Genomic DNA, 19,041 nt, shown 5'->3' on the forward strand with positions numbered 1-19,041 from the left:
GTGATTGACAATGGTGAGTGTTTCAGGCAGGTCTACTTTGATTGTTGTGGCAGGAGGCCTGGTGCAGCTCCATCTTTAATCTGTGCCTGTCGTGTTCACATGAGAGAGAGGCAGAGAGGAGAGAGAAAGAGAGAGAGGGGGGGACAAAGACAGAGACAAAGAGCAAAAGAGAGAGAGACACAGTGATGGAGAGACAGACTGAAATAAAGAGGGAGTGAGGGAGAAAGAGAGAGAGAAAGAAAGGAGAGAGCAAGGCAGAAAGAGAAAGAAGGGGAGAGCGGGGAGGCTGTGACAGGTAATAGTGTGCTGAAGCAGCTGTGTCTGGCTGTGATTGGACCGTTTCCAGCACCAAATAACTTAATGATATGGTGGATTCTTTTGCGTGGAAATAAGGCGTGTCTTTGTGAGCTCATATTCTTTGGCATGCCTGTGCAGTGTGGACTGTACCAGAGGGAATTTATAGCTTTCTGTTAATCAAGTTATCATAGGGACCTCAGAGCTCTGTCTCCTCAACTGCTCTTCTCTCTATCCTCCCCCTGTTGTAGCCTGCCAACAGCCAGGTAACTGCAGCCCTGCTAACCTCCCTGCTGACCTGGGCATCAGCTTCTATTAGCCCAGACATGGCTTTGTCCTCCCCTTTTTGTAATGATGGCCATTCATTCACTGCATACTACAGCTATGCTTTTTCTCATTCGCGGTGGGCGATGTGGGGAAAGTGGGTTGATTTTGTGGACTTGGATATTGAATCTGACAATGGCTTGAGCCGAGTGCACTAATAGACATTTCTGCAGCAGAATTCTCACCCCCCTTCTCTCCCCTCCACCCCCCATTTCCCCAAGGCTCCCTGCTGTTTAGCCTGGACTGCTGTTATGGGCCCACCTCAATGCCTTATCCCCCCACCCACCCAGCCCTCCCATAGTCCCCAGCCCTGGCTGGGCCACTGCTGCCTCTCTCTGTCTGTAGAGATAACCAGGTCTCAGCCAGGTGGGGACCAACACGCTGATGGCAAAAAGATTGCCTCCATTGTCAAAATAACTACCTCTGCAAAATCCCTACTTTAACATGTTTGGACTAGAAAGAGTGAGGGCTGGAATAGTGCACTGGGGATATTTAGAAAATGTTGCAGATCTGGATACAGCTGTGTTGTGCAGGGGATTGGTTTGTCCTGTACATATTTGCATATGCACCCACGCGCGTGCGCACACACACACACACACACACACACACACACACACACACACACACACACACACAGCTGAACAATGTCAATGGCAGTCTCATATGTGTATTCATGTGTGTCTTTGCCTTGTTTGTCCTGTCTGGACATTGACAGAGAAAAAGACACTTGTGTAATACCGTTCTACCAACCCTGACCTGAACGCTCATGGAAACTGTATAGTTGTTCTGAAGGTTGGCCATTGATTCTCAGCCACGTGCATATGATGGTCAGCGAGAGAGACATTACCCCGTTATGTGCTGGGTAATCAAGCCCAGCCCCCTGTAGATGAACACATGTCTGGAATCTGAAGGTTCATTTGATTGGATCCCCTCTCTTCGGTGATGTCTGTGGAACAGCCTTCACTTACATATGAAAGGAAGGGTTTCAGGCCAAATGGTAGCTCCAGAGGGCACACGTTCAATCTGTAACATACGGATAAATGAAAAGTAACCAAGCGAGAGAGAGAGGTTTTTGTATTAGTGTATAAATTTACTATAAATCCTTCTTTAACACGACAGTCATGTGCATTTTGGATTATGGCCCTAGAGGCCTGCTTTCACTCGTTAGCCCTGACACACACAGGGCTGTGGTCTGGTGTTGGAGAAGTGTCCTGACACAGGGTTGTGGTGTTGGAGGAGGGTCCTGACACAGGGCTGTGGTGTTGGAGGAGGGTCCTGACACAGGGTTGTGGTGTTGGAGGAGGGTCCTGACACAGGGTTGTGGTGTTGGAGCGGTGTCCTGACACAGGGTTGTCGTGTTGGAGGAGGGATCTGACACAGGGTTGTGGTGTTGGAGGAGGGTCCTGACACAGGGCTGGGGTGTTGGAGGAGGGTCCTGACACAGGGCTGTGGTGTTGGAGGAGGGTCCTGACACAGGGCTGGGGTGTTGGAGGAGGGTCCTGACACAGGGCTGTGGTGTTGGAGGAGGGTCCTGACACAGGGCTGGGGTGTTGGAGGAGGGTCCTGACACAGGGTTGTGGTGTTGGAGGAGGGTCCTGACACAGGGTTGTGGTGTTGGAGGAGGGTCCTGACACAGGGTTGTGGTGTTGGAGGAGGGTCCTGACACAGGGTTGTGGTGTTGGAGGAGGGTCCTGACACAGGGTTGTGGTGTTGGAGGAGTGTCCTGACACAGGGCTGTGGTCTGGTGTTGGAGGAGGGTCCTGACACAGGGTTGTCGTGTTGGAGAAGTGTCCTGACACAGGGTTGTGGTGTTGGAGGAGTGTCCTGACACAGGGTTGTCGTGTTGGAGAAGTGTCCTGACACAGGGTTGTGGTGTTGGAGAAGTGTCCTGACACAGGGCTGTGGTATTGGAGAGGTGTCCTGACACAGGGTTGTGGTGTTGGAGAAGTGTCCTGACACAGGGTTGTGGTGTTGGAGGAGGGTCCTGACACAGGGTTGTGGTGTTGGAGAAGTGTCCTGACACAGGGTTGTGGTGTTGGAGGAGTGTCCTGACACAGGGCTGTGGTGTTGGAGAGGTGTCCTGACACAGGGTTGTGGTGTTGGAGAAGTGTCCTGACACAGGGTTGTGGTGTTGGAGAAGTGTCCTGACACAGGGTTGTGGTGTTGGAGAAGTGTCCTGACACAGGGCTGTGGTGTTGGAGAGGTGTCCTGACACAGGGTTGTGGTGTTGGAGAAGTGTCCTGACACAGGGCTGTCGTGTTGGAGGAGGGTCCTGACACAGGGCTGTGGTGTTGGAGGAGGGTCCTGACACAGGGTTGTGGTGTTGGAGGAGGGTCCTGACACAGGGTTGTCGTGTTGGAGGAGGGTCCTGACACAGGGTTGTCGTGTTGGAGAAGTGTCCTGACACAGGGTTGTGGTGTTGGAGGAGGGTCCTGACACAGGGTTGTGGTGTTGGAGAAGTGTCCTGACACAGGGCTGTGGTGTTGGAGGAGGGTCCTGACACAGGGTTGTGGTGTTGGAGAAGTGTCCTGACACAGGGTTGTGGTCTGGTGTTGGAGAAGTGTCCTGACACAGGGCTGTGGTGTTGGAGAAGTGTCCTGACACAGGGCTGTGGTCTGGTGTTGGAGAAGTGTCCTGACACAGGGTTGTGGTGTTGGAGAAGTGTCCTGACACAGGGTTGTGGTGTTGGAGAAGTGTCCTGACACAGGGCTGTGGTGTTGGAGAAGTGTCCTGACAAAGGGCTGTGGTGATGGAGGAGTGTCCTGACACAGGGCTGTGGTCTGGTGTTGGAGAAGTGTCCTGACACAGGGCTGTGGTGTTGGAGGAGTGTCCTGACACAGGGCTGTGGTGTTGGAGAGTGTCCTGACACAGGGCTGTGGTGTTGGAGAGGTGTCCTGACACAGGGCTGGGGTGTTGGAGAAGTGTCCTGACACAGGGCTGTGGCGTTGGAGAAGTGTCCTGACACAGGGCTGTGGCGTTGGAGAAGTGTCCTGACACAGGGCTGTGGTGTTGGAGGAGTGTCCCGACACAGGGTTGTGGTGTTGGAGAGTGTCCTGACACAGGGTTGTGGTGTTGGAGAGTGTCCTGACACAGGGTTGTGGTGTTGGAGAGTGTCCTGACACAGGGTTGTGGTGTTGGAGAGTGTCCTGACACAGGGCTGTGGTGTTGGAGAGTGTCCTGACACAGGGCTGTGGCGTTGGAGAAGTGTCCTGACACAGGGCTGTGGTGTTGGAGAGTGTCCTGACACAGGGCTGGGGTGTTGGAGAAGTGTCCTGACACAGGGCTGGGGTGTTGGAGAGTGTCCTGACACAGGGCTGTGGCGTTGGAGAAGTGTCCTGACACAGGGCTGTGGCGTTGGAGAAGTGTCCTGACACAGGGTTGTGGTGTTGGAGAAGTGTCCTGACACAGGGCTGTGGCGTTGGAGAAGTGTCCTGACACAGGGCTGTGGTGTTGGAGGAGTGTCCTGACACAGGGCTGTGGCGTTGGAGAAGTGTCCTGACACAGGGCTGAGGTGTTGGAGAAGTGTCCTGACACAGGGCTGTGGTGTTGGAGAAGTGTCCTGACACAGGGCTGGGGTGTTGGAGAAGTGTCCTGACACAGGGTTGTGGTGTTGGAGGAGTGTCCTGACACAGGGCTGTGGTGTTGGAGAGTGTCCTGACACAGGGCTGTGGTGTTGGAGAGGTGTCCTGACACAGGGCTGGGGTGTTGGAGAAGTGTCCTGACACAGGGCTGTGGCGTTGGAGAAGTGTCCTGACACAGGGCTGTGGCGTTGGAGAAGTGTACTGACACAGGGCTGTGGCGTTGGAGAAGTGTCCTGACACAGGGCTGTGGTGTTGGAGGAGTGTCCTGACACAGGGTTGTGGTGTTGGAGAGTGTCCTGACACAGGGTTGTGGTGTTGGAGAGTGTCCTGACACAGGGTTGTGGTGTTGGAGAGTGTCCTGACACAGGGTTGTGGTGTTGGAGAGTGTCCTGACACAGGGCTGTGGTGTTGGAGAGTGTCCTGACACAGGGCTGTGGCGTTGGAGAAGTGTCCTGACACAGGGCTGTGGTGTTGGAGAAGTGTCCTGACACAGGGCTGTGGTGTTGGAGAGTGTCCTGACACAGGGCTGGGGTGTTGGAGAAGTGTCCTGACACAGGGCTGGGGTGTTGGAGAGTGTCCTGACACAGGGCTGTGGCGTTGGAGAAGTGTCCTGACACAGGGCTGTGGCGTTGGAGAAGTGTCCTGACACAGGGTTGTGGTGTTGGAGAAGTGTCCTGACACAGGGCTGTGGCGTTGGAGAAGTGTCCTGACACAGGGCTGTGGTGTTGGAGGAGTGTCCTGACACAGGGCTGTGGCGTTGGAGAAGTGTCCTGACACAGGGCTGGGGTGTTGGAGAAGTGTCCTGACACAGGGCTGTGGTGTTGGAGAAGTGTCCTGACACAGGGCTGGGGTGTTGGAGAAGTGTCCTGACACAGGGCTGTGGTGTTGGAGAAGTGTCCTGACACAGGGCTGTGGTGTTGGAGAAGTGTCCTGACACAGGACTGTGGTGTTGGAGAAGTGTCCTGACACAGGGCTGTGGTGTTGGAGAAGTGTCCTGACACAGGGCTGTGGTGTTGGAGAAGTGTCCTGACACAGGGCTGTGGTGTTGGAGAAGTGTCCTGACACAGGGCTGTGGTGTTGGAGAGTGTCCTGACACAGGGTTGTGGTGTTGGAGAGTGTCCTGACACAGGGCTGTGGTGTTGGAGAAGTGTCCTGACACAGGGCTGTGGTGGGGTTTAGGTGGAGGGTCCCTTTAATATAGTCTAGGGGTTTGGCCAAAGACAAAGGAAAGGAAAGGCCACCCTTTGACAGAACTACCTCAGGTGTCCTTGAGCTCTCTGGCCCGGGGCCTTTGAAGTGAGCACTGTTAGTCTGTCTGTTGGGCTTGTTTAAAGGGCTTTCTGTTTGACAGATCAATCCCTCTGCATCTCTAGTGTGGGACATAGATAAATGTTGATTTTTCTTTAAAAGCGGTGCTGTCTGTAATGTGTGGCAACCCCCTGACTGACTGTCCACCTGTGGTTTAATGAGAATGATCTATTTGGCTGATAGCTCACCACCCCTGATGTCTCAGGTACTACAGTAGTGCAGACAGCTGGTGGTTCTCTATGTGCCTTGTGTGTGTGTGTGTGTGTGTGTGTGTGTGTGTGTGTGTGTGTGTGTGTGTGTGTATGTGTGTGCGCGTGCGCGTGCGCGCGTGCGTGCGCGTGCGTGCGTGCGTGCGTGCGTGCGTGCGTGTGTGCGTGCGTGCGTGCGTGCGTGCGTGTGTGTGTGTGTGTGTGTGTGTGTGTGTGTGTGTGTGTGTGTGTTAACTTGGTGTTAGTTTCTGTTTATGTGTGTTGTGTTTCAGTGCGGTTTGTTGTCACCACCCTCTCTGTAACAGCTGAGTAAAAAAACAACCAGTTAAAAGGCTCTATGGTTATTGTGGACACAATGATTGGGTGATAAAAGTGTTGGGGGAAACTAATAAACTGAATTTGGAGTTGATTGGGATTCTGTTTTAATGAATCCATGATCGTTTAATTAGGGAAAGGAAGGGTTCCCATCTCTGTGTTATTTCCCCAGCAGCCCGTAGGCTGTGTTCTCAGCAGGAGAAGAGCTGCTGTACTGCATCACACTACAATAGTCTCTGTCTGAGACACTCACAGAGGGATTACACCATTTGTTTAATTATTTGTAATATCACTCTGGTTTTTCTTATTTTTTATAATCATAATCATAATATTTTTTTCTCCAGACAAATGTTTAGTTTAAATAAGACATTACATATTGTCTTATTAATTAAAGAATTACATATTGTCTATTTGTCTGTTACTTTCCTCATTGTTTCAATTAACATCACATTAATAATTCAAAGGCTTGTTAATTTCTACCCCCTGCAATTAAAAGAGCTCTCATTTATTAACGGGAATGAGTCAGATGTTATACACTGAGTGTACAAAACATTATGAACACCTGCTCTTCCATGACATAGACTGACCAGGTGAATCCAGGTGAAAGCTATGATCCCTTATTAATGTCACTTATTAAATCCACTTCAATCAGTGTAGATGAAGGGGAGGAGACAGATTAAAGAAGGATTTTTAAGCCTTAAGAAAATTGAGACATGGATATGTGCAATTCAATATTAGGAAGATGTTCTTAATGTTTTGTAAACTCAGTGTATGTTTCATGAAGAAACACTTGTTTATTGAATTACTACCCTGGTTATGTCTTTAATACAGTGGGCTATGATAGTCTGGGTGGAGAGCGCTCTTAGTGGGTTTTGAAAGTAAAATTGTGTGTGTGTGTGTAGATGTCTGCCCGTCTTTCTGTCTTTGTTTGTTTCTCTATTTGTCCATCTGCCTGTCCGTGTGTGTGTGTGTGTGTGTGTGTGTGTGTGTGTGTGTGTGTGTGTGTGTGTGTGTGTGTGTGTCTGTTTTTCCATATCTGACCCTGTGCGTGTGTCTGTCCGTGTGTGTGTGCAGTACAGTGCAGAGAGGTGAGACAGTGTGGTGTGGACACTGGCAGACTGCTGGCTAGGACGGCTGGGTCTTTTGAGAGGTTGGACTGTCAGCTCAGAGGTGCTATAAAGATGACAGCAGATTACCATTCAGTCAGGGCCAGTCTGTGGGCCTTCTCTCTCCTATTGTTACTTTCAGTCTCAAGGCTGCACATTCAGATCCATTCTCCCTGGCCTACTCTATTAACCCTCCATCCTCTCTGACTGAGATCTCTTTTCTGTACTTTGACACCAATTGCAAATGTGTTGGTATATTTCTCTGGTCTGCTGTTGGTATATTTTATTCCCTGCCTAGCCGCAGGAGACCAAGGTACAGTAGCACAAATTACTGGCAGATCAATTAAGTGTGACCTTAAAAACCTCTGTCCTGGTTTAATTGGCGGTGCTGAAGCAGGGTAATTGTATAAATCAGCTGTTAATGAGATCGCAGCTTGTTGTGAAAAACAAGATAATGTGAGGAAATGAACATCAATGAGCTTTGTGCCGTTTCAGGCCCGCGTTGTGGCTGTGCACAATGATCACTCCACTTCTCTCTCACTTTGGATGTTGTTGTGGTTCCTGTTTTGGTGTGTTATTTTTCCACTTCCTGGAGGTAGAAATATTGATGTTAAATTCCGGGTTAGATAATGGCTTAAAGTGGTATGTCCATATTGCAGAGGCTTCGGATTGTTTGTATTTTCCCTAACAGAACAGAGCTCTGGCGGCTGGGCTCAGAGAGAGACGTGCCGTCACTAGCAGAGCATGCTGCTAAATAAATCATTAGCCTGTCGCGCTCGAGGAAAGAAAGTCCAAATTAAATAAAACAACCACTTTATATGAAGCCATGTAATAGTGGAATCTACTGGCTGTAGGACAGATTAATGAGGTATTAGAGAAGTGTATTTTAAACATTGTCTAGGACGTGGTCCCGATCTCTTTCATTACTAAAGCTGTTTTACCTCAGCTGTAGACGTTCTGACCATGGGCCAGCAGTCACCTTCTCCTCCTTACCCCCCTCCCTCCTATCTCCCTCTCTCTCCTTTCCTCTCCAAGTTTGTTTTGATATTTGGCAAATAAAGTTATGTTACTGATCGTATCGATTTTCTTTTAATAACGTATCCATAAAATATGTTGTTTTGAATTGAATGTCCTGGGATGGATTGTTTAACTGTTTGGATAAAGAATTAATATACATATTTTTTGAAGATGGACAAAGAGACATTTATATATTTTGTCTGGTTTTTTTTATCATTTCAGGTCACTTTCATGAGTTCAAAATCAACTAACCAGTGATCGCTGGGTGCTGGGGATTTAATCTTTCTGTTCATGTAAGTACTCTTTTTCCTCCATTTTGATTTCTTTCTAAAGGCTATCCAGTTAGATTTGTCTTTTACCCCTGGAGTCTTCCATGCACATTGAATACCTGCATTGAATGAAATGCACAAATACATTGTAATATAATGGACGCTACAGAATAAGCTTATATTGTTGCTTCACATGGTCACTTTTACAATTTAGACCTACACTACATGACCAAAAGTATGTGGACACCTGCTCGTCAAACATCACATTCCAAAATCATGGGCATTAATATGGAGTTGGTCCCCCCTTTACCGCTATAACAGCCTCCACTCTTCTGGGAAGGCCTTCCACTAGATGTTGGAACATTGCTGCGGTGACTTGCTTTCATTCAGCCACAAGAGCATTAATGAGGTCGGGCACTGATGTTGGGTGATTAGGCCTGGCTCACAGTCGGAGTTCCAATTCATCCCAAAGGTGTTCAGTGGGGTTGAGGTCAGGGCTCTGTGCAGGCCAGACAAGTTCTTCCACACCGATCTCAACAAAACATTTCTGTATGGACCTCGATTTGTGCACGGGGAATTGTCATGCTGAGATAGGAAAAGGCCTTTCCCAAACTGTTGCCACAAAGTTGGAAGCACAGAATAGTCTAGAATGTTATTGTATGCTGTAGCATTAAGATTTCCCTCCACTGGAACTAAGGGGCATACCTCAAACCATGAAAGATAGTCCCAGACCATTATTCCTCATCCACCAAACTTTACAGTTGGCACGATGCATTGGGGCAGGTAGCGTTCTCCTGGCATCCGCCAAACCCAGGTTAGTCCGTCGGACTGCCAGATGGTGAAGCATGATTCATCACTCCAGAGAACGCGTTTCCACTGCTCCAGAGTCCAATGGCGACGAGCTTTATACCACTCCAGCCGACGCTTGCCATTGTGCATGGTGATCTTAGGCTTGTGTGCAACTGCTCGGCCATGAAAAGTAATTTCATGTTGCATCCACAGGCAGTTTGGAACTCGGTAGTGTTGCAATCGAGGACAGACAATTTTTACGCATTACGTGCTTCAACACTCGACGTTCTCATTCTGTGAGCTTGTGTGGCCTACCACTTCGCGGCTGAGCCGTTGTTGCTCCTAGACGTTTCCACAATAACAACACTTACTGTTGACCGGGGCAGCTCTAGCAGGGCAGAAATTTGACGAACTGACTTGTTGGGAAGGTGGCATCCTATGATGATGCCACTTTGAAAGTCACTGAGCTATTCAGTAAGGCCATACTACTGCCAATGTTTGTCTATGGAGATTGCATGGTTGTGTGCTCGATTTTATACACCTGTCAGCAACGGGTGTAGCTGAAATAGCCGAATCCACTAATTTGAAGAGGTGTCCACATACTGTTGTATATATAGTGTATTTTGGAGTTGTTTATTCAGGTACTGAATCTGTATTTCTTCAGATTCTGCTTTTATTTCCAGTAAAAAGAAAAATACTGCACACAATCTGAGGTTAAAGTACATTTTGACACCTACGTTCTTGTATTCTAGCTTTAGTTGTAAATAGAGGTTGAATACAGAAGACCATGGAACTGTGACACGTACGTGCATGGTCAGGCTAGCTAATGACGTCAAGGCCTTGTGAGACTTGTGAACCCTCTGTGAGTTTACCTCAACCTCTGAGGCCCTTAGAAAACTAAACCCAGGTGTCTTGGTTTTTGTCCTCACTTTCCATTTCTACCTCCATTGTAGCATGTATAGTGCTTTTGATTCTATTCTCTACGCTAATGTCGGCTGCTGTTATTGGTAGTTTATGGCTGCGTGTCGTCTCAATAAGAACATTCACAAGAGGGAAGAAAGAGTCCATTTCAGGAAACGCAGGCAGCGCCTCCGAAAACAGCCAGTATATGGCTGCACTATATTGCTACAATACGCCTTTAATGGGAGCTCTCTCTGCTGCTGCCACTGTTGTAATAAAATTGTATCTGAGAAAATGTTTCTTGAGCAAATAAAGCCGAGAAAGTTTAGTTGATTTTAATCTTTTTTCAAATGTCAGTTGGAGATGGTTTCCGGAGAGGCAGGACTGAATGATAATAATGTGGCTGAGGAGTCCTTGTTGGTCCTGCATAATCAACTGATAAGAGTCAATCCCATCTCAAAGTTCACGGCCATTTACTAATACCAACGGTTTATCTCTGCCATTTCTCCTCAAACACAATTGTCTTCAGTGCAGATCAATGCTCCCATCTAAAGCAAACTGGCTTATGGTTTTCTGATTTGTTTTGAAGGGAGTGTGGGCTTGTCTTTAGCTCCAGTGAGCAGATAGAATGGTTGAATAACAAAGTCTTAGCAGTGATTACTCCTTTTGTCTGCCTAGCCTGTCAGTCAAGCCATTATCACATCCTGTCGCTCTTTGTTACTATAATGATAGGGTTCACATCGGTCAGCTGCTCAGGTAACAAAAAAAAGAGCCAGATATCATTTCGCTATTTATTTAGTTTGACATCCAGTCTGGCTGTGAGCTGTCTAGTCCTTTTTGATTCTATCGCTTTAGAACATATTATACAATTTCACTTGTTTAGTTCTAATTTATCACCAATTAATACTGCTCAGTGAAAAAAGTTGATAAACGAATGGAAAGAGCATTCATTAGCCAGACTGTATCATGTGCTAACACTGTGTAACACTGGTGAGCTCCTGATACTTGAAAATAAGGGAGAGCTGCACACACTAGGAGCTCAGATGCAAAAATGTAATATCCAACGTTTCAACAGCCAAGCTGTCTTCATCAGGGTACGATCACAAACACTGCGAGATGACTCGTTTATATAGTGTCAAAAGACACACAGGTGTCTGTAATCATGGCCAAGTGTGGCCTAATATCATTGGTTAATTCTCAAATATACAAATGGCATACAAAGTACAGCATACAAAAAAACAAATGGATAGCATACGATCATAGATTCATTTTAGACTACACAAGCTTACAAACTTTTTGGAAGCAAACCACTCGATTTCGTCTCTGCGTTATATTGGCATCGAACATGTCACCCTCCCTAGGAGAGGGGGTGACCTTGATAATTTATTGTTAAAACGAGAGGCTGCCTGGATCTTTAGTTTAAAGACCCTTGCTCCCTTCGGTCTCAACATAGACTTTGATCTGAAGCCATTCTTGTGATTTTTGTGACTTTGCCATTGTAATTGTTTGTAAGCTTGTGTAGTCTAAAATGAATCTATGATCGTATGCTATCCATTTGTTTTTTTGTATGCTGTTCTTTGTATGCCATTTGTATATTTGAGAATTAACCAATGATATTAGGCCACACTTGGCCATGATTACAGACACCTAGTGGACAGTTAGTACTTTGCTCGCACTGTTATTTAAGAAGTGTCAGTGTGCATTAGAATAGATTATACCACACTCACTGTGTCTCCCTGTCTTACTGGTGTCGTGTCTTTGGGTTACCATTAAACTGAAGATATGTTTATCAATTAGCTCCCTGTAATTATTATCACGCGATTAAACTGATTAATCGTTTAATTGTAATTAACTAGGAGATCGGGGCACCAAGGAGAATATTCAGATTACAAAGCTATAATTTTCCTAATATAACTTTCCTGTACTATAATATTATATTCTATTACAGTATAGGTCGATTATCTTCTAGTTTAAATGGTGTATTTACCTCTAGTCCAGTCTCATTCCAAACGTCGTAAATTGTTGTATCTGCACGAACCCAGTCTTTACTAAAATCATCCATACATCAATTGTCTTAAAATCATTTATTTACTACACTAAGTAATTAACAGAAAAACATACAAACAGTAATTATCGTCACAAAGGATTGGTATCGGAATGTGCCCTACTGGCTAAACAGGCAGGTCGGCCTGTTGAACAATGGATTATAAAAGGTCGGCTGAGAAGTTACACAGGGTTCATTAATATTAACAATTGACAATTGAAGGCTCACTCATTCGGGAACAATTGCAATCAATATACACTGCTCAAAAAAATAAAGGGAACACTTAAACAACACAATGTAACTCCAAGTCAATCACACTTCTGTGAAATCAAACTGTCCACTTAGGAAGCAACACTGATTGACAATAAATTCCACATGCTGTTGTGCAAATGGAATAGACAACAGGTGGAAATTATAGGCAATTAGCAAGACACCCCCAATAAAGGAGTGGTTCTGCAGGTGGGGACCACAGACCACTTCTCAGTTCCTATGCTTCCTGGTTGATGTTTTGGTCACTTTTGAATGCTGGCGGTGCTTTCACTCTAGTGGTAGAATGAGACGGAGTCTACAACCCACACAAGTGGCTCAGGTAGTGCAGCTCATACAGGATGGCACATCAATGCGAGCTGTGGCAAGAATGTTTGCTGTGTCTGTCAGCGAAGTGTCCCGAGCATGGAGGCGCTACCAGGAGACAGGCCAGTACATCAGGAGACGTGGAGGAGGCCGTAGGAGGGCAACAACCCAGCAGCAGGACTGCTACCTCCGCCTTTGTGCAAGGAGGAGCAGGAGAAGCACTGCCAGAGCCATGCAAAATGACCTCCAGCAGGCCACAAATGTGCATGTGTCTTCTCAAACGGTCAGAAACAGACTTCATGAGGGTGGTATGAGGGCCCGACGTCCACAGGTGGGGGTTGAGCTGACAGCCCAACACCGTGCAGGACGTTTGGCATTTGCCAGAGAACACCAAGATTGGCAAATTCGCCACTGGTGCCCTGTGCTCTTCACAGATGAAAGCAGGTTCACACTGAGCACGTGACAGACTTGACAGAGTCTGGAGACGCCGTGGAGAACGTTCTGCTGCCTGCAACATCCTCCAGCATGACCGGTTTGGCGGTGGGTCAGTCATGGTGTGGGGTGGCATTTCTTTGGGGGGCTGCACAGCCCTCCATGTGCTCGCCAGAGGTAGCCTGACTGCCATTAGGTACCGAGATGAGATCCTCAGACCCCTTGTGAGACCATATGCTGGTGCGGTTGGCCCTGGGTTCCTCCTAATGCAAGACAATGCTAGACCTCATGTGGCTGGAGTGTGTCAGCAGTTCCTGCAAGAGGAAGGCATTGATGCTATGGACTGGCCCGCCCGTTCCCCAGACCTGAATCCAATTGAGCACATCTGGGACATCATGTCTCGCTCCATCCACCAACGTCACGTTGCACCACAGACTGTCCAGGAGTTGGCGGATGCTTTAGTACAGGTCTGGGAGGAGATCCCTCAGGAGATCATCCGCCACCTCATCAGGAGCATGCCCAGGCATTGTAGGGAGGTCATACAGGCACGTGGAGGTCACACACACTACTGAGCCTCATTTTGACTTGTTTTAAGGACATTACATCAAAGTTGGATCAGCCTGTAGTGTGGTTTTCCACTTTAATTTTGAGTGTGACTCCAAATCCAGACCTCCATGGGTTGATAAATTGGATTTCTAGTGATTTCTTTTGTGTGATTTTGTTGTCAGCACATTCAACTATGTAAAGAAAAAAGTATTTAATAAGATTATTTCTTTCATTCAGATCTAGGATGTGTTGTTTAAGTGTTGCCTTTATTTTTTTGAGCAGTATATATTTACGCTCAGTGTGTCGTTCTGATTCTTGTTGGAGAGTAGTTCTGTTGGGGAGTTTTGTCCGCGTTCTCTCTCTCTCGGTTAGAATGGATCTTTCAGAGCGACATTCATTAATGTCGTCATAGAATGGTTGTTTCGTTGGTCTTCGCGTTCGATGATATAATTTACTTAGCTGCAGACTAATAATTAATATCAAAGACTTGTTCTTATTCTGTCGGTATCAATAGTCCAAAAGTTAACCACGTGGTATGGTTCACTTTCAGTAGAGGAATTAGATGGTAGAACCTATGTGGCCACGGAGTGTAGGCCTGGTCTGAAGAAATGTAAATCCGGGGGTGTTTTATAGTGCCCATAGAACAGCTTGTCAAATGACGCCTGGTCCTGTATGGGTCCCTGGGGGCGTGCCTATGACTGAGTTAGATTTGGTTACAGAAATACAATTCTATCACATTACATCAGTACAATAGCATCTCAATGTCTTACAAAAGCTTTATCCTTATTAATACATTCCATACACCCATATGATGCAAGTCTTAAACTGAGTCTATTATATAAACAGTTTTATGGTAATATGGCTATATTGTCTCTTCTGAGTATCACAAAATTGTACGAAGCGGATCATTTCGTAGCTGGATTCTTCACCAATCTTCCATACCTACTCCAGAACACAAAATGTCGCTTGGCTCTCCAATTCTATGAGTTGGAAGAATTTCCTGTGTCTCTCTATGGGCCGTGTGGCCAGAGACTCTCCTGGAATTTTAGAGTTTTTACGACCCTTTACACACAGGGTCGATTGGGTGCAAAAGGGAGGGGTCAACTGTCCTCCCTGTACCAAAAGAGGCCAACGTCATGACACTGGTTTTAGATGGCCTGTGTGTGATGTTCAAAACACCTACTCCACTCCCCTGTGCTCTTCTACCAGCCAGACCTGACACACTCATTCATCTAAATCCTATGCAACTTGAATCTACATGTTTCATTAATCCTAAAACGAGGCGGTGAGTCATTTTGACGGTGTGTGGCTTGTTTTGCGGGACGACGTATTTAGTCACTTCTGTGTGAACTCATTTGGAAACACCCAGGCGTGGAGGGCCGAATACACTCTTTGTCAGCGTGTGTCATCATGTAATAAGTGATGGACACACAGCAGTCACTCTGGGCTATGCTCAGTTCAGCACTGATGCCCCTCATGGGGAAGATCTGCTGGAGACGTTTTCTGAGAAATTAAATAAACAGCACTTCACCACAAAATGAAAATGAATAACCTTTGGTTGGTTATCTTCTCATCTATTATTTATCAAAAGGGCCTGTTGGTTCAGCCGACTGACCCTGCCTGCGCTGATTATGACCCGTGGTGTAGATGAACAGAGACTGTTTGACAAAGTGATTTTAATTTCATCAGCCTTGGTTTCAATTGCTCCAGAGGAACACTGGGAATATTCAAATTGATTGTTGGCAGATTTATTTACAGTTGAAGTCGGAAGTTTACATACACTTAGGTTGGAGTCATTAAAACTCGTTTTTCAACCACTCCACAAATTTCTTGTTAATAAACTATAGTTTTGGCAAGTCATTTTTCCAACAATTGTTTACAGACAGATTATTTCACTTGTAATTCACTGTATCACAATTCCAGTGGGTCAGAAGTTTACATGCACTAAGTTGACTGTGCCTTTAATAAACAGCTAGGAAAATTCCAGAAATTATGTTATGTATCTAGAAGCTTCTGTTAGGCTAATTGACATAATTTGAGTCAATTGGAGGTGTACCTGTGGATGTATTTCAAGGCCTACCTTCAAACTCAGTGCCTCTTTGCTTGACATCATGGGAAAAAGAAAATAAATCTGCCAAGACCTCAAAAAAATTGTAGACCTCCACAAGTCTGGTTCATCCTTGGGAGCAATTTCCAAATGCCTGAAGGTACCACTTTCATCTGTACAAACAATAGTACGCAAGTATAAACACCATGGGACCACACAGCCGTCATACCGCTCAGGAAGGAGACGCGTTCTGTCTCCTAGAGATGAATGTACTTTGGTGCGAAAAGTGCAAATCAATCCCAGAACAACAGCAAAGGACCTTGTGAAGATGCTGGAGGAAACAGGTACAAAAGTATCTATATCCACAGTAAAACAAGTCCTATATCAACATAACCTGAAAGGCCCCTCAGCAAGGAAGAGGCCACTGCTCCAAAACCACCATAAAAAAGCCAGACTACGGTTTGCAACTGCACATGGGGTCAAATATCATACTTTTTGGAGCAATGTCCTCTGGTCTGATGAAACAAAAATAGAACTGATTGGCCATAATGACCATCGTTATGTTTGGAGGAAAAAGGGGGAGGCTTGCAAGCCGAAGAACACCATACCAACCGTGAAGCACAGGGGTGGCAGCATCATGTTGTGGGGGTGCTTTGCTGCAGGAGGGACTGGTGCACTTCACAAAATAGATGGCATCATGAGGGAGTAAAATTATGTGGATATATTGAAGCAACATCTCAAGACATTAGTCAGGAAGTTAAAGCTTGGTCGCAAATGAGTCTTCCAAATGGACAACGACCCCAAGCATACCAAAGTTGTGTCAAAATGGCTTAAGGACAACAAAGTCAAATATTGGAGTGGCCATCACAAAGCACTGACCTCAGTCCTATAGAAAATGTATGGGAAGAACTGTAAAAGTGTGTGATAGGAAGGAGGCCTACAAACCTGACTCAGTTACACCAGCTCTGTCAGGAGGAATGGGCCAAAATTCACCCAACTTATGTTGGGAAGCTTGTCGAAGGCTACCCGAAATGTTTGACCCAAGTTAAACAATTTAAAGGCAATGCTACCAAATACTAATTAAGTGTATGTAAACTCCTGACCCACTGGGAATGTGATGAAAGAAATAAAACCTGAAAAAAATCATTCTCTCCACTATTATTCTGACATTTCACATTCTTAAAATAAAGTGGTGATCCTAACTGACCTAAGACAGGGAATTTTTACTTCGATTAAATGTCAGGAATTGTGAAAAACTGAGTTTAAATGTATTTGGCTAAGGTGTATGTAAACTTCCGACTTCAACTGTATCTGTCAGGAAAGATTTTTCGTACAGGTATGTAGATACAGTATGCCTCCATTCACTAACGCTACATAACCTGATAGATACTGTTAGTTGTAAGGTTTGGTGACATTGTGTTTAACCCCTTTAGATATTACCATTTTTCAATCCCCTCTCTATGAGCTGCCATCCCAGCAACATGTTATTGTTATCGGGGTTATACCCTCCTATCAGCTTTATTAGATATGAGGCCTGATTTTGATGGGTTGATGTGCTTTATTTGATTCTCTGTAGAATGAAACCTAGTATAGACTTGGCTGCTTTCCTTCCTCTCAAGTTGCAGCCCTTGTAGGACAGAGAGAAGTTTCACCTATTAGCTATATACTGCAGAAAACGGGACCTGAGAACTTGGCATTAATCTTCTCGCTTCCCCAGCTGTGGAAAGTAATGCATAACTAAAAGTCTGGTAAAATGAATTAATGATTTCAACCATGAACTTTTCTCCCAAAACGCCATGAATCGTCTCCGGCTGATAATGCGTACCGACCCTGGAGTGTGAAATGCCCGTTGCGTTGAGAGTATCCAGTTAATTGATTCGCAAATTATTTTTAAGTTTGGGGTGCCCAGGGGAGTGCTGGGCTCTAATGACAGCCATTTCGGGAGAGTTTAAAAACTCTTTCTTTCCATGCCTGGGTTGGATTGGATTAAGCTAACAAGCCCAATCAAAGCCTGGGAGAGGGGAGAGAGGCAGAAGGGAGAAGGCCTTCACGAGTCCCATGTATCCACTTTCTCCCCACCCCGCAACCCCCAAGTCCTGTCTGGAGGGGATGCTGGGGACGGGTCCCATGTATCCACTTTCTCCCCACCCCGCAACCCCCAAGTCCTGTCTGGAGGGGATGCTGGGGCACGGGTCCCATGTATCCACTTTCTCCCCACCCCGCAACCCCCAAGTCCTGTCTGGAGGGGATGCTGGGGCACGGGTCCCATGTATCCACTTTCTCCCCACCCCGCAACCCCCAAGTCCTGTCTGGAGGGGATGCTGGGGCACGAGTCCCATGTATCCACTTTCTCCCCACCCCGCAACCCCCAAGTCCTGTCTGGAGGGGGATGCTGGGGCACGGATCCCATGTACCCACTTTCTCCCCACCCCGCAACCCCTAAGTCCTGTCTGGAGGGGGATGCTGGGGCACGGGTCCCATGTACCCACTTTCTCCCCACCCCGCAACCCCCAAGTCCTGTCTGGAGGGGGATGCTGGGGCACGGGTCCCATGTACCCACTTTCTCCCCACCCCGCAACCCCCAAGTCCTGTCTGGAGGGGATGCTGGGGCACGGGTCCCATGTATCCACTTTCTCCCCACCCCGCAACCCCCAAGTCCTGTCTGGAGGGGGATGCTGGGGCACGGATCCCATGTACCCACTTTCTCCCCACCCCGCAACCCCCAAGTCCTGTCTGGAGGGGATGCTGGGGCACGGGTCTCTAAAGTCTGTTCTGTGAAAATGACATGGTTTTAGCAACCTGCATCAAAGTTGTCTGTTTGGTCATGAAGATACAGTCATGTTGCTGGATGAGATGCTGAGAAAGTATCCGTTGAGTGTAACATAAGTGGTCTCATCATCAGGGTGAAATCAGAAACGACCACATCAATTCATGACCTCCCTCTTGAGAGACAGACATATTTCGACTGTTTTTTCTCCTGCTTTTGTAGCTGTGGTTTTATGTCAAAGTGGTGGGATTATTGTGCCTATAATGATAATAGGAAGTGTTGAGGTCATCTCTATTGAGTAACCATCTCTGTAAGTACAGTATGCTTTTAGCTGGCGTCTGGTCGCATATTTGATAAACAACACATTGTGAAACATTGGTCATAAGCAATGTGAAAAGCATTGGAATCAAAGTTTGGATTCCATTCACAAAATGTCTTCCATTCCAATGAAGTTGGGCAGATTGGACTGATAGGAGAGATAGAATTTTGATGGATAGAGTGGGTACTTGAAAATGAGCCA

General features: G+C 46.6%; 1 protein-coding gene across 4 annotated transcripts in view; it reads left to right on the plus strand.

Moving 5' to 3' along the window:
* Positions 1-19,041, plus strand: part of LOC106587529 (SRY-box transcription factor 6) — a 194,768-nt gene that overhangs the window by 23,987 nt on the left and 151,740 nt on the right. For all 4 annotated transcript variants that reach the window (XM_045689258.2, XM_045689256.2, XM_045689255.2 and 1 more), the window contains one exon: positions 8,377-8,447. The gene's annotated coding sequence lies outside the window, so the exon portion shown is untranslated. The remainder of the gene's footprint in view (positions 1-8,376; positions 8,448-19,041) is intronic.

Source organism: Salmo salar, chromosome 11 (genome assembly GCF_965601325.2).
Source record: "Salmo salar chromosome 11, fSalSal1, whole genome shotgun sequence".
In the NCBI taxonomy this organism is placed as follows: Eukaryota; Metazoa; Chordata; class Actinopteri; order Salmoniformes; family Salmonidae; genus Salmo; species Salmo salar.